The 12,939-nt window shown below is 41.5% G+C and overlaps 1 non-coding gene across 1 annotated transcript; it reads right to left on the bottom strand.

Moving 5' to 3' along the window:
* Positions 1-651: 651 nt before the first annotated feature.
* Positions 652-726, bottom strand: Trnaa-ugc (transfer RNA alanine (anticodon UGC)). Its single transcript has one exon. It is a non-coding gene; the product is annotated as a tRNA-Ala (tRNA).
* Positions 727-12,939: the final 12,213 nt, after the last annotated feature.

Genomic DNA, 12,939 nt, shown 5'->3' with positions numbered 1-12,939 from the left:
TTTGTCTTCTGAGTAGTGTATTTGTAATGGCTCACGGCATTCCCGGAAGACTAGGGTTGGAGCGTAATCATGGGTTCGAAAACACAGAATGAAGGTATTGTGCGTTCCTTGAACTGTCGTTATTTATTACCGGCCGACGAGTTTACTTCTCGCGAGAACGTATCACGTGAAAGAGCCCGACACTTGTGCATGAAACATGTGAATATCATGGTGGCGAGCTGATGATATGGCCAGGAAACAGCCCGGACGGACGTAGGGACCGTCACCTCATATGAAAGAGATTTTTGAGGGCTGAAAGTTATGACGACGATATACTCGAATCTTTGTTTGCAGTATGCTCCTATCGTTGGCGATTATTGCCTTTGTGTGGGCGATATTATTGGTTGCCATAAAAATAAAAGGCAACTGACGTTACTGGTATTCACGGTATACATGGTTAGGATTTCGATCGACAGCCGTTGAAAATTTGATCGTAGGATTGGAATCCTCATAGCTAAGAATGGAATTATATATGACGCTAGTATCTGTTCCCGAAAGAACAGTTACCGTGGATGACCATACAACTTTGCTAGAAATGAAATGATAATTAAATGGACACCCTAGCTGCAAACAGGTGCTGATGTACTTCATTGGGGACATTTTGAAAATGTGTGCCCCGTCCGGGACTCGAACCCGGGATCTCCTGCTTGCATGGCAGACGCTCTATCCATCTGAGCCACCGCGGGCACAGAGAATTGTGTGTCTGCAGGGACTTATCCCTTGCACACTCCCCGTCAGATCCACATTCCCAACATGTCCACACCACTACATTCGTAGTGCGCCTAATAGATGTTTGCCCATCATACTCATTACTCGTGGCAGATTAATGTACCAAGTCCTGTAGGAGTTCGGGCATAGCGTGTGCGTTCGAACAAGAAGGTCAATGGCCGGGAAGCCATATTTTAACTATATATGACGCTAGTATCTGTTCCCGAAAGAACAGTTACCGTGGATGACCATGCAGCTTTGCTAGAAATGAAATGATAATTAAATGGACACCCTATCTGTCACCATATTTATGTCATTTCATTGTAGCCATTTTTGTTACTGATTTTGGTGAATAAAAAAAAGTGGTAGAGCACTTGCCCGCGAAAGGCAAAGGTCCCGAGTTCGAGTCTCGGTCAGGCACACAGTTTTAATCTGCCAGGAAGTTTCATATCAGCGCACACTCCGCTGCAGAGTAAACATTTCATTCCGGGAACATCCCCCAGGCTATGGCTAAGCCATGTCTCCGCAGTATCCCTTCTTTCAGGAGTGCTAGTTCTGCAAGATTCGCAGGAGAGCTTCTGTAAAGTTTGGAAAGTAGGAGACGAGATACTGGCAGAAGTAAAGCTGTGATGACCGGGCGTGAGTCGTGCTTCGGTAGCTCAGATGCTAGAGCACTTGCCCGTGGAAGGCAAAGGTCCCGAATTCGAGTCTCGGTCGGGCACACAGTTTTAATCTGCCAGGAAGTTTCATATCAGCGCACACTCCGCTGGTGAGTGAAAATCTCATTCTGTACTATTTTTGTTATACAGTCGGATTCTTTGTTTTGATATTACCATAAAATGGTCAATATTATCATCACATCCACTGTAGGCTGTGGTGTCTTCTCTCAATGTGAAGGCACCCTAGTTTAGAAAAACATAGTCCACTACAGATATAGTACCCCTAGCACTCCGTGTAAATTTATGAATACATTTACGGGTGAAAACTGTTCGTTATCCTTAAGTGAAGGCAGAAAAATCCCTTAATTCATCTCCATTATAGTTTTTAGTATGTTCTCCACGTTGCCCCCCCCCCCCACCCCTGTAATGGCCGGCTACATTTTCCTATCCTCGCATTGATATTAAATATTCTGCTTGTAGGTATTCCTTTAATCGTCTCTTGCGTACATTCGTAGTATACATGCGTTTCTTTTCTCTTTCCCTCCCGTGGCGCAAATACACCAATTAAATTCGCAAGATTCCCCAATGTCTTTAACCTTAAATGTAGCCATCTTTCATACATCTATGTATAGAATTGCTACCATCTTGCATCGGTACTTTCTATCATAGATTCGATTCCAGCTCTTGCCCATTCAGTTCTACTTCCTTCACTGTATATCATAATCTAACCACCAATTTCTTTAGAACCTTGTTCTCTGTTTCTGGTATTGGAGCTACATCAATTTTACAGTGTTTAGTTCCCTTGTTAACTGTTCTTTAGTGGTGGCTATTTTCAAGATTCTCCCACTCCTTTTATTCTTAACCTTTTTCATAGCTTTGGTCGTCATCAAAAGGTCAGTCCATGTTTCTACTTAATTTTGGTGAGTTATGTTGTAACTAACATGTAGCTAGTGTAGTTATGTGGTGTAGCTTCCACTTTTAGATAACCCAGCACACCTATTTTTCTTTTAGGGGTGTCTCCCATTGGGTGTTCCCCTTCACTACGGCTATGGATCCATCTCTCAAACTTTGTAGGGTGCCCTTACCTGTTTATGATCAGGGTTGTCTCCTCTAGGAAAGTCGACTCCCCTAGGCCTAAGAGCCCTCCTCTCCCCCCCCCTCCTCCACCCCCTTCCACGCCTCTCTACGTTGTGGACTCTCCTGTCTGGCTTGGGTGACCCTGCCAGGAGCTTGTGCTCTCTCCGGCGTAGATCTCTGGGTCACTGCAGAGTGCACAATCCTCCTCGCCACTGTAAGGCGGCAGTCCTCAACGAGGACTATTGGATTCAACGAATATTCTATAGGCGGCAGAAAATAAATTCAACAGTTATCGCATTAATGAAAATAAACAACTCTATATATTCAACGAAGATGTGTATGACGTCAAAATCAGCCGCTCAAATGCAAGTGCCACTTCTGTATCACTCTCAATAGAGACCTAGTGAGGATGGAATGAAAGTAAGTGTTTAAGTTCCCGGATTTACACTACCGACCGATATGATGAGCTGTGAAACGTCTGCCCTTTGTTACGTGTTTACATATTCCTGGTCCTCTTTAGATTAAACCTGCCTTTGCTATGGTGCGGATGCCGTTCCGTTCTCTTTATCACACGCCAGTACAAAACTCTTGGAGGTTGCTTTGGCACCATTGTTGTTACACTTAAAAACCCCCTACCGGTGTAGACGTAACAACTGCTGATATTTAATGCTAGGTGCTTACTGAAACGATCCCAGTTTAAAGACAATAAGCTCTTAGCAATCATTCAGTGGCTAAAAGGTCTGTATCTTCCAGATTTCTCTTCGTAGCCAAAGAGAGGCGAGCGACCGCACATCCTTACCACACCAGACGCGGACCTGCCCAGATGCTATACAGCTCTAATGATATGGAAATTCGTCAGATCCATGCATACAAGTGCATTCCTGAATGAAGAATGATGTCTGTGCGCATAGTATGAGCATACTGCGATGAGAAGAAAAGGATAATATACGCATCCTTCCTATATCACTATTCCAACAGCAGAGCAGCAAGAAATCCTAGAGGTTCTCCAATGTGCTTACGATTATGCCCGTCGTCATATTACCAGGTTGCGTCAGGGATTACACTCTTGAGGCATTTATACTGCAAATGAGGGCATCATCCCGTTGCTTACGACATACAGGATCTGATAATCATATTCCACAATCCTTAAGGAGCGAGCAGCATATGTTGAAAAGTTGCATATAGCACCATTACGAAATGTAACGGTACTTGTTTTAGATAAGATGGCTCCTCACGATGGAGATATTGGTCGAATTGCAGCTATCGATTTCGCATGGAGGCTTAATACTTCATGTAGGGAAATTTGGGAGAAAGAATAGCAGAAGTATATGAAAATTAAGGACTAGCTTATTAAAAAAGTATACCTTTCGATTCATTCACTTGATAACTAACGTTGATCAGAGAGCTTCATAATGACTACCACTCGCCAGATGCCTAATCACATGGGCTTCAGGTAATATTCTCGTAATATTTGCTCCTATGTGCAAACGGTGAGGAGGATCAAGAGTATCGTACTTCTCGTCAACCAAAGGAGGAATATTTAACCTATCGAAATATGGATCTTACCTCACCTGTTTACTAAAGTTACGTCAGTGTTGTACAGAGGGCAGAGATACCAATTGACAAGATATTATGGGCTAGGACACAAACGTCTTGGGTAATGCGCGTATCTCCCTGTTGACAGACAAAATTTCTGCTTACGAACTGCAGCCCACACCATGATATCGAGACGCACCAAGGCAAAACAACAAACAGCATCCAGGCATCACTGAAGACAGAAGATTTTTTTTTTTTTTTTTTTTTGCTTGGAGGGAGATGATTCCATTCGGTCGGTCAACAGAATGGACAAAAAAATGTTGGAAGAGTCCGTATTTACAACATGATGTGTTCGAGTACATCTTTAGAGTGGAAATATTAGGTTGGTTTTGGTACTCTCCGAACTAAGGAGACTACACTTATCTAGTCACTACATTTGGAAAACACTCATCCATGAACCGTATCTTGCAGTCAAGCGTACTGGACGGTATAAGGGACAAAAAGAAGGATTGCTAATCTCAGATTAAACAAAACGGAACCGTCCCGTAGTATCTTCTGCCCAGGTACCTGTACGACCTCAGACAGACAGCGGAGACAGCAAAAACTTATGACATTAGCAATCCATGTAATGTTAAATATGAAAAGAGGCGAAAGGACGTGCCCCTTTCAACATCTTCATCACTCAGTTTTTAATTCCACCCTATGCAATGTGCCCACAGGAGCAGTGTGAAGATGAGCCTCATGGACAACCAGGAAGGATTTCCCAAGCCACTGACAATCATCTGCCTATCTCTATAACTCGTGCAGCATGCAAGTGCAGCTACTGTGAGTCCTGAGTTAATCCAGTAGTCCAACAATGCGGATAAAGTGTGAGTATGAAGTTTTGCTTCTGACATCAAGTGCAGTAGCGTACTGTAGAATTATAAATTACGACATCTATCGTGTAACAAAGGGAAACAATATAGCGGGCAATACCTGGAGCCGTCAGGGTTCTGAGTGAGCATATATCTGTCAATTTCTGAGGACGGAAGGAACAATTAAGAGACAGCTGGTACATCAGACTTAATCTAAACTCCAGACCTTGATAAATTTAGCTGAATTGTTCGCCTGCCTAGAGATGAGTAGCACCATGTGAAGTCTGACCGAAAGCTACAGGGACACCGTCAAGTCACGAGCACCTGTGCTCAAGCGAGAGAGAACAAGTATTCCCGTTACAAACAAGTGGGTTCGTCGTTTAGTGTCTGCTATCTGGACAACTCAAGAACGCGTACAAACATCTGAAGTAATATGCTAGGGCGCTGCAACCCACAGTGCGAAGTACCACAATATGGAGCCTATGAGACTGAAACAAGAGTTCCCAAATTACATGCCAGCCACTGGAAGACCAGAAATTTTCACTCTTAGAGACGCGGTTATGTAGTACCTTTTGGTTATAGGGTGGAATTAAAAATTGGGTGATAAAGTTATTGAAAGGGGCACGTCTTTTCGCCCGTTTTCCTATTTGACCTTACATGGATTGCTAATGTCATAAGTTTTTGTTGTTTCCGTTTTCTGTCAGAGGTTGTGCGGACAGCGGAGACCAGGGCAGAAGATACAACGGGACGGTTCGGTTTTGTTTAATTTGAGATTAGCTATCCCTCCTCTTGTCCCTTACAACGTCCAGAATGTTTGCCTGTACGATACGGCGCATGGGTGAGTGTTTTCCAAATGTAGTGAGATAGGTAAGTGTAGTTTCCTTGGTTCGGAGAGGTAACAAATCAAACCCAAATATTTCATCTCTAAACATGTACTCGAACACATCATGTTGCAAATCCGGACTCTTCCAACTTTTTCCTGTCCCTGATATTGACCGGCCGAGTGGAATCATCCCCCTCCGTGAAAAAAGAAAATAAAAAGACTGGTCTGTCTTCAGTGTTTGCCTGGAAGCTGTGTTTTTGAACCACTCTTGCGGTCGTCATGACTGGTGTGAGTATACTTGTTCCTCTGGAACATGATCTAGTATAAGTCAGGTTCTTTTGTGCGTGTGAGGATTCAGTAGATGTGAGTATGTAAACGCATTCATGTCGAGCTAGTAATTGTTGGTGCTTTTCGTGAGGCTCATGCTTTCAGTCTAATTAAACTCGCGTATTACTGGCGTTGTTTCTGATATCCTCTGTCCAAAGTCCGTTACCAAGCACGTGGACTTGGGATGTTAGTTGTTGCTAAGTTGAATGTTTCATGTGTTCAGTCCCAGTGACTTTGCGGAGTGTTAACTTGTAAAGGCATGCAAAGTGAATTAGTTTTTTTTTTCTGATGTAGCCGAAGTTTACTGTGTGCATCATGAATGGTGATTCACTGTACTGTCCCGTCGTAGACTAAATTTCCATTTGCTATTCTTTCATCTAATAGCCTTCATTGATCTTTTCCCGTTATATTCAACTGTGATCTCTTTGTGTCTTATTTCCATATTATAAATCCAGTAGTTTGAAGACATTCCTTGTGTAGCACTGTCCACCACAAGATTTCGACTCACAGCACAAGATTTACAGATCCATTCTATTACATCTATTAATACTGCTGAGTGTAGCGAACCCCTAAGTGCATCTTTACGATTATCAGTAAATCGATTTTATTGGAATTAACGTGTTTTGCTGTACAGAGCTACTCTTTCCTTTTCTTGTTCATCTCTAGGCTACTCCTTTAATTGTACGGCACTCATCACACTTAATATAACGAATCCCTCTAGGCATGATAATCATTACATGGTTCAGATTTTATTTAACTAATCCGTTTTGTTAGATGTGATTAACATAATATTTCTCCTACTTTTGTGTGATCGATTATTCACTACGAATCCCTCGTATTACGTTTATTAACTTCCAAAGCAACAAATCTCACAATTCCTGCAGATAATTTAATTAATACACTTCCTTGTATAACGGACCTGAATGAAGTTATGTTTGTTTATGGCTTAATCATTCTTTTTCATGTGGAAACGTAATTCTAAGTAATAATTATTCAGTTGCTGTAACTTATTCCTAGTTTATTCACGTTTTTCATGCTCTGCTCTCCTATTAATATTGCCATACATGTTAAATGCTTATAAAATGGAATTCCCCAAGATATTTCTCTGTTAGTGGAAGTATCCGAGAAATTTATTGCCTCTTAGTATCAGAAATAAAACTATATAGGAATGGTTGCAAGCGTATGATAGAACAGAGCGACTTAATGTGTCTATCACCAAATTAGCTAATAGCAATCTACCAATTGAGGCTGATTCAATACGATCACTACACATGCAGTTGCCGACGATATTGTGTATACAGGGTAACAGAAGTAAAACATTTTATCACAATTGTCTCAGTAACCTCAGTAATCAAATTCCATTCAGTATGGTGAAAGGGGTAGCTCCCTCAGCTGGTTAGTAGAATTATGCAAAGAGTACAAGCGAAATTTGGCGACGCCTATGTCTTAGTGATGTATTCATTTTCTATTATATCTCAAATTGTTCTAAAATTGTGCTTGGATCATTAAGCATTTGACTGCAATTCCTCGTCTGATCTCAGCCTCCGCGTCTACCAGACAATTTCCGCAGACAATAGTCCCCGGGAGCGCAAACACAGACCCAACAAGACCACTATTAAAGCAGCCAGCACGGTAGAAGGATGAATTTAAGCCGCCAAGCTCGTCGCCACGAAACACGGAAGATGAAGCTGCCGTGGTCACTCCGCCGCCGAATAAACAAAAAAGAGTGATCTATGCGTCCTGTTATCCTTGCTTACGTCGCACAAGCCTTCACATGAAAATGATTCTGTAACGCTGTGAGATCAGACAATATATTCTTCCCCTTCTTGTCTAGTGCCTGAGTGGTATTTGTAATGAGTCAAACTAGCCCGGAGATACAAATTTTCATTGATGATATGATAGTAAATGTAAATATTTCCATGCTGTAATCATCTAACCAAGTTGCTTTCCTGCACTGTGTATCAAATGGAAAAAAGATGGAATAGTAACATTCTTTTCTTTTTTTTTTACTTGCTCTTCCTCTTTCTTTCTCTTTCTTTTCTGCATGTGTGTTCCCCCCGTCTCTCTCTCACTCTATCGATTTCTCTTCTTCCCTGTTTTACTTTCCTTAAGCAGCATAACGCTGAAATTCAAAATTATAGTTGAAATTTTGTGTTAATATTTTATTATACTCATATATACAGAGCCTTATGTACCACGTTTGTTTTGTTTTAGTGTATAGCTAGCAGACTCAAATAATATTACATAATGAAATAAATGCTTTTGTTTACGTCATAATTAATGCAGCAATTCACCATTAAAGGAGTGTAAACTTGTTAACTAGTTGTCAGTTTGTTAAATAATCTAATTGTAGTATTTGTTTTCAAAAGAATAAACTTCCCATACGTCTAAACTAAATCTTTGGTCTGGATATCTAGGATTTAGGGAGGTGCTGAATATCGTACCATATGTCGAAACTGGGATTAAGAAGCATACAGATAACAACACGTATCGTTCTCAGTACAGGTGCCTAGCACAAATATAAGATCTAGCTACGGAGGTGTGAATGAAACATTCGATAATTCCCAAGGCATGTATCCATTACGAGATATGGGCAGCGTAGTCTGTTAACAAATCTTACACTTACCTAATTATCGGTATATATAAAATTCTATCTAAAATACAGCACCATGGAGAGGAGTTGGTTTTGTTCTAAGATCTGTCGTATAGATTTTATGTTCTATGTTGTTAAGGGTTGGGTTGGGTTGTTTGGGGAAGGAGACCAGACAGCGAGTTCATCGGTCTCATCGGATTAGGGAAGGATGGGGAGGGAAGTCGGCCGTGCCCTTTCAGAGGAACCATCCCGGCATTTGCCTGGAGTGATTTAGGGAAATCACGGAAAACCTAAATCGGGATCGCCGGACGCGGGATTGAACCGTCGTCCTTCCGAATGCGAGTCCAGTGTCTAACCACTGCGCCACCTTGCTCGGTTGTGTGTTGTTAAGGCTTCCGACTGTACCCCGTGATGTGGATCACCATGGAGAATTTTCTTTGCTCTATGTAACCCATAAAATCAATGCAAAACAAATGTTTCGTACACTTCCAGCAATATCGCAAGCGTATTTGTGCAGTTTGGCCTATCTCTAACAGGACTCAGTTTCTTTTATTGGCCCATTTGACTTCTGCTTCAATTTGCGTTAATAATGTTCAATGTCATGTACAGCATTTGACATTTACTACTTCTCAAGCAGGCAAATGAATATCATTCAAATACACGCTAGCGTTTAGGTAACTAATGGAACAATTTCTACAGTTCTTTTACCTGCTTACGATATGTTTTTCTGCACACAGGAACCTACAACGTGTAAACTGGTAACCGGATCATTACAGGCTTATCTTCAGTTGCTGCAGAGCATTTCTTAGTCACTAGGCTCTGTTTCAAACATTATCACCGGCAAGACAGCAAATGTTGTACTATTTGTACAGGCTAACTGCCGCTCTTGAGATGCCAGGTGATTGATGAGATTACTATTATGTCGCACATAATACGGCAAACGTTACTGCAAATTATACCTGGTCATTATCACAAGTCCTGGACACGGATGTCAGTTAAGTGCATCAATCGCTTGAGGCAAAGGCCGGGATGGTTCCTTTGATATGGCACAGCCGATTTCCTTCCTCATCCTTCCCTCATCCGATGGGATCGATGACCTCGTAGTTTGGTACCCTCCTACAAATCAACCAACCAATATTTGCTTTATTTGGATGAATGTGGAAGTATTTGTGCAGTGAAGTGCAGCGTTAGTATTATTATGGGTGCCCGATTAACTGAAAAGAAGAAGAAGAAGAAAAAGTCCTTCAACAATAGCCAAACTCACAAAATGTCGAACTGTTGGGAAACTGCCACCGAAGAATGACCTATCTGTATATACTTCAATGAACACAGGCAACTAATGAAAGTAGTTACACAGTTATCACATTTTCGAATAAACCCTTATGATTAAACTCTTGGATTTCTGTGCCAGTATGGGCTTAGTAATCACAAACTCCTTTTTTAAACATAAGAACATTCACCGGTATACTTGGGAAGGCAGGGGAACCAGATCTATCATTGACTATATAATAACAGATCAGGAATTCAGAAAGGCTGTGAGGGACACACGTGTATTCAGGGGATTCTTTGATGACACTGGTCATTATTTAATCTGCAGTGAAATTGGGATTGTGAGGCCGAAAGTGCAGGAGGTCAGGTCCATATGTAGGAGGATAAGAGTGGAGAAACTTCAGGATAAGGAAATCAGGCACAAGTACATAACAGCGATCTCAGAAAGGTACCAGTTAGTTGAATGTAGTCAATTACAGTCATTGGAAAATGAATGGACAAGGTACAGGGACACAGTACTAGAAGTGGCTAAAGAATGTCTTGGAACAATAGTGTGTAAAAGTAGGATGAAGCAAACAGCTTGGTGGAATGAGACAGTCAAGGCAGCCTGTAAAAGGAAAAAGAAGGCGTATCAAAAATGGCTACATACCAGAACCCAGGTAGACAGAGAAAGTTATGCTGAAGAAAGAAACAAAGCCAAACAGATAATTGCAGCATCCAAGAAGATATCGTGCGAAGACTTTGGAAACAGGTTGGAGATTATGGGTCAAGCTGCTGGAAAACCATTCTGGAGTGTAATTAGCAGTCTTCGAAGGGGAGATAAGAAGGAAATGACAAGTATTTTGGACAGGTCAGGAAAACTGCTGGTGAATCCTGTGGATGCCTTGGGCAGATGGAGGGAATATTTTGAAGAGTTGCTCAATGTAGGTGAAAATGCGATCAGTAATGTTTCAGATTTCGAGGTAGAATGGGATAGGAATGATGATGGAAATAGGATCACATTTCAGGAAGTGGGAAAAATGGTCAATAGATTGCAGTGCAATAAAGCGGTTGGGGTGGATAAAATTAAGTCGGAACTCATCAAATACAGTGGAATGTCAGGTCTTAAATGGCTACACAGGATAATTGAAATGGACTGGGAGTCGTGACAGGTTCCATCAGACTGGACAAAAGCAGTAATCACACCAATCTTTAAACATGGAAACAGAAAAGATTGTAACAACTACAGAGGTATCTCTTTAATCAGCGTTGTGGGTAAAATCTTCTCAGGTATTGTTGAAAGGAAACTGCGAGTATTAGTTGAGGACCAATTGGATGAAAATCAATGTGGGTTTAGGCCTCTTAGAGATTGTCAGGACCAGATCTTTAGCTTACGGCAATTAATGGATAAGTGTTATGAGTGGAACAGGGAATTGTATCTATGCTTTATAGATCTAGAAAAGGCATATGACCGGGTTCCTAGGAGGAAGTTATTGTCTGTTCTACAAGATTATGGAATAGGAGGCAAACTTTTGCAAGCAATTAAAGGTCTTTACACGGATAGTCAGGCAGCAGTTAGAGTTGACGGTAATTTGAGTTCATGGTTCAGAGTAGTTTCAGGGGTAAGACAAGGCTGCAACCTGTCTCCACTGTTGTTCATACTATTTATGGATCATATGTTGAAAACAATAGAGTGGCTGGGTGAGATTAAGATATGTGAACACAAAATAAGCAGTCTTGCATATGCGGATGACTTAGTTGTGATGGCAGATTCGATTGAAAGTTTGCAAAGTAATATTTCAGAGCTAGATCAGAAATGTAAGGACTATGGTATGATGATTAGCATCTCCAAAACGAAAGTAATGTCAGTGGGAAAGAAATAAAAACGGATTGAGTGCCAAATAGGAGGAACAAAGTTAGAACAGGTGGACGGTTTCAAGTACTTAGGATGCATATTCTCACAGGATGGCAACATAGTGAAAGAACTGGAAGCGAGGTGTAGCAAAGCTAATGCAGTGAGCGCTCAGCTACGATCTACTCTCTTCTGCAAGAAGGAAGTCAGTACCAAGACTAAGTTATCTGTGCACCGTTAAATCTTTCGACCAACTTTGTTGTATGGGAGCGAAAGCTGGGTGGATTCAGGTTACCTTATCAACAAGGTTGAGGTTACGGATATGAAAGTAGCTAGGATGATTGCAGGTACTAGTAGATGGGAACAATGGCAGGAGGGTGTCCACAATGAGGAAATCAAAGAAATACTGGGAATGAACTCTATAGATGTAGCAGTCAGGGCGAACTGGCTTAGATGGTGGGGTCATGTTACACGCATGGGAGAAGCAGGGTTACCCAAGAGCCTCATGGATTCAGCAGTAGAGGGTAGGAGGAGTCGGGGCAGACCGAGGAGAAGGTACCTGGATTCGGTTAAGAATGATTTTGAAGTAATAGGTTTAACATCAGAAGAGGCACCAATGTTAGCACTGAATAGGGGATCATGGAGGAATTGTATAATGGGGGCTATGCTCCAGTCTGAACGCTGAAAGGCATAATCAGTCTTAAATGATGATGATGATGATGATGATTAAACTGTAAGGCAGCTACAAGTCGCATGTAACTTCACTTTAAAGGAAGCTTACTTTAAAAGAACGTTACATGCTGCCTATGCTTGCTGTATAATTAAATTTCTATTGGTCGCTGTTCCGCTGCAGGCGATGCCTGTACTCGCTAGGTGCGTTTTGGTATTTAGACGATACATTAATGACTGCAACTGTAAGTTAAACTTGATAATCGTCAGTGTAATGGGGTACTAGTGACGTTCTTTAGCTTTCCGGCGACATAGCTTTAAAAATGAGAAGGATTAAGGTATCTCTTCAGTCTACTTACAGCTATATTTTGCTGCCGTTGTAGACATACCTGACATTCCTGTTACGTTTATATTAATTTTTGCGGTATATTTTGCTTATGAATCTAGAAGATTTTGTGTAAACAGAGCAAGCTGACAGCAACGCTGTCAGAAGTTGAGATAAATGCGCTAACATACGTTGTCTTTGATGGTGACCGTACCGCTCACTAGTGGTC

Source organism: Schistocerca cancellata, chromosome 1, assembly GCF_023864275.1.
Source record: "Schistocerca cancellata isolate TAMUIC-IGC-003103 chromosome 1, iqSchCanc2.1, whole genome shotgun sequence".
NCBI classification, from domain to species: Eukaryota; Metazoa; Arthropoda; class Insecta; order Orthoptera; family Acrididae; genus Schistocerca; species Schistocerca cancellata.
The sequence above is the reverse complement of the archived record's forward strand: the minus strand, read 5'-3'. Positions and strand labels throughout refer to the sequence as shown.